The sequence below is a fragment of the Schistocerca piceifrons genome, chromosome 3, assembly GCF_021461385.2.
Source record: "Schistocerca piceifrons isolate TAMUIC-IGC-003096 chromosome 3, iqSchPice1.1, whole genome shotgun sequence".
Lineage (NCBI taxonomy): Eukaryota > Metazoa > Arthropoda > Insecta > Orthoptera > Acrididae > Schistocerca > Schistocerca piceifrons.
Window position 1 is genome coordinate 957,881,916 of NC_060140.1, and position 3,169 is coordinate 957,885,084.

Sequence of the window (3,169 nt, forward strand, 5' to 3'; positions counted from 1 at the left end):
CGTCACTAAGACTACATATCACACTCGGTGACAAGAAGGAACTTAGTTCACAGCAGAATTACATACCAATTCTGTGACCAGATGTAATAAAGACGAGTACCAATTCTGTCAAAAGCTGCAAACATGGAGTTCTCCGTTAAATGAGAGAAAGTATGAAAAATGGACGGAAACAAAAACAAGAATACAAGCAACATCCTTCAATTTATTTACATCGAGCAGTTTACTTACACACGGATTAGTAACTAGCAACAAATACACATAAGTCCACTGAACATCACGCAACGAAATCAGAATATGTTTTATATTTTAAAAAAAGCAAATATGGAATCATTTGCTCTGTGCAATGTAACGGACGTAGGCAAATACCAAGCAGTGTATGAGCAAGAAATTTACAATACAATTCAAAGGGTGCAATATGGACGAGGTCGTAATTAGCAACACAATTCAATGAAACCAACTTCCGTTTACTTGAAATGAAAACAAATATGTAAGACTTTAAATTAACCAATAAGAAAACGAGATGATCAAGGACTGATAAACATGCAACTACTGGCAGTGAATCAAGGACGTATTATCGGAATCCCTATACGACTTTCATTTCTATGAGTGGGATTCAAATTCAGTGTGAAAGGGTGTCAATGACTAGATTTGCGCGCCGGCCGGAGTAGCCGTGCGGTTCTAGGCGCTGCAGTCTGGAACCGGGCGACCGCTACGGTCTCAGGTTCGAACCCTGCTTCGGACATGGATGTGTGTGATGTCCATAGGTTAGTTAGGTTTAATTAGTTCTAAGTTCTGGGCGACTGATGACCTCAGAAGTTAAGTCGCATAGTGCTCAGAGCCATTTTTTGAATAGATTTGCAGGTGACGTTGCAATCTTCAGTGAAAGTGAAGAAGAATTATAGGATGGCTTGAATTGAATGAACGGTCTAATGTACACAATATGAATTGAGACTTAACCAGAAAAAGACGAAAACAATGAGGAGTAGCAGGAACGATATTAGAGAGAAACTTAACACTAAAATTGGGGAACCACGAAATAGACTGAGTTAAGAAATTGTGCTTCCTTGGAAGCAAAAGACACATGACAAATTAAGCAAGAAGCACATAAAATGCAGATTAGCACAGGCAAAGAGCTTATTCCCGGTGAAGAGAAATCTGCTAGTATTAAACATAAGCCTTCTGAGAATGTACGTCTGGAACACAGCATTGTATGCTAGTGAAGCATGTACACTAGGAAAACGAGCATAGAAGAGAATCGAAGTGCCCGAGACGGGGTGCTGTAGAAAGATGTTGAAAAGCAAGTAGACTGAAAAGATAAGCAAGCAGGAGGTTCTCCGCAGGATTGGCGACGAAAAGAGTATATGGAAAATACTGACAAAGGAAGGGGCAGGATGAGAGGACATGTGTTACGATAACGGGGAATAACTTTCACAGTACTAGCAGGAACTATAGATGCTATAAACTACAGAAGAAGATAGGGACTGGAATACATCCAAATAATAATTGAGGAATCTTCCTGGCAGGTTAAAACTGTGTGCCGGACCGAGACTCGAACTCGGGACCTTTGCCTTTCGCGGGCAAGTGCTCTACCAACTGAGCTACCCAAGCACGACTCACGCCCCGTCCTCACAGCTTTCATTCCGCCAGTACCTCGTCTCTTACCTTCCAAACTTCACAGAAGCTCTCCTGCGAACCGGTCCCGAGTTCGAGTCTCGGTCCGGCATACAGTTTTAATCTGCCAGGAAGCTTCATATCAGCGCACACTCCACTGTAGAGTGAAAATTTCATTCTAATAATTGAGGACGTGGAGTACAAGTGCTGCTCTGAGATGAAGAGGTTGACACAAGAGGGGCATTTGTAGTGGGCCACATCGAACCAACCAGAAGAACGATTACTTACATAAAAAGGTGTTGCTCTGTCTTCTACATCTTCGTTATAAGTACACCATGGGTGCTCCCGCCTTCCAAGACGGCAACAGCCATGTTCACAGGACAGCCTGCAAACGTTCCTGGTTTGACAAACACTGAGGCTCTCTCTCTCTCTCCTCGAATGGCCAACTAAATAATTCAGGCTTAATCTCACAAAATTTTTTGGGACTTTGTGGTACAATGGGTGGAATATAACAATCAAGGTCGCCCCAATATGATATCCCTATCGGATCTAATCATAAATAAGTGGCTTCAGCTGGATACGGCATAACTGAAAAAAAACTTGTGGGCTTTCTTCCTCGCCAAACTGTGGTCGTTATCAAGGCTAGAGGTGGCATAACACGGTATTAAAGTGATGTCTTGTGAGTGCGATTAATTTCTTTTACCTGTTGTGCTCATTATTTGCATCGTCCTCTTCACTTTACCTGTATAGAGAAGTACATTTGCAAGTCTTTTTTTGTTCTTGAGGGTTGGAATCCCTCTTTTACTCATGGTATCACTATCCTAGACTATTTAAGGGTTATCTCCACGTTCAAATAGAATTTCCTAACATGCTGTTCATCTCTCAAGTCGCCACTGAAACTGTGCATTCACAATCGTCCTATTAGCCGCTTCTCCATGATTGCTCCTCGTCTGTGTCGTCACAGCAGCCATGTCTGTTACTCGTGTTACAACCACAATCACTCCATGTTGGGTGTTTGTTGTCACCATCGCCTATCATACACTACCTCTAAGCGTCAACATCAATGGATATATAATTTCAACTATTATATATACCTACCTCAACTCCATCCCTACTATCATATATTCTACAGCATGTTAATTATTCCTCTCAGATCTCCGACATTTGCCCAGTCATCCCAGCAGAAGGGCAATCCATACAATCTCTCACTTCACATCTTCACATTCATCAAAACCATCTGCTATGTCTTTGGCAGTGTCTGACATTTCTGGACATTCAGGAGTTTCGTTGCTGACACCACCATTATACAATACTGGACATTAAAATTGCTACACCAAGAAGAAATGCAGATGATAAACGGGTATTCATTAGACAAATATATTATACTAGAACTGACTTGTGATTACATTTTCACACAATTTGGGTGCATAGATCCTGAGAAATCATTACCCAGAACAACCACCTCTGGCCGTAATAACGGCCTTGATACGCCTGGGCATTGAGTCAAACAGAGCTTTGATGGCGTGTACAGGTACAGCTGCCCATGCAGCTTCAACGC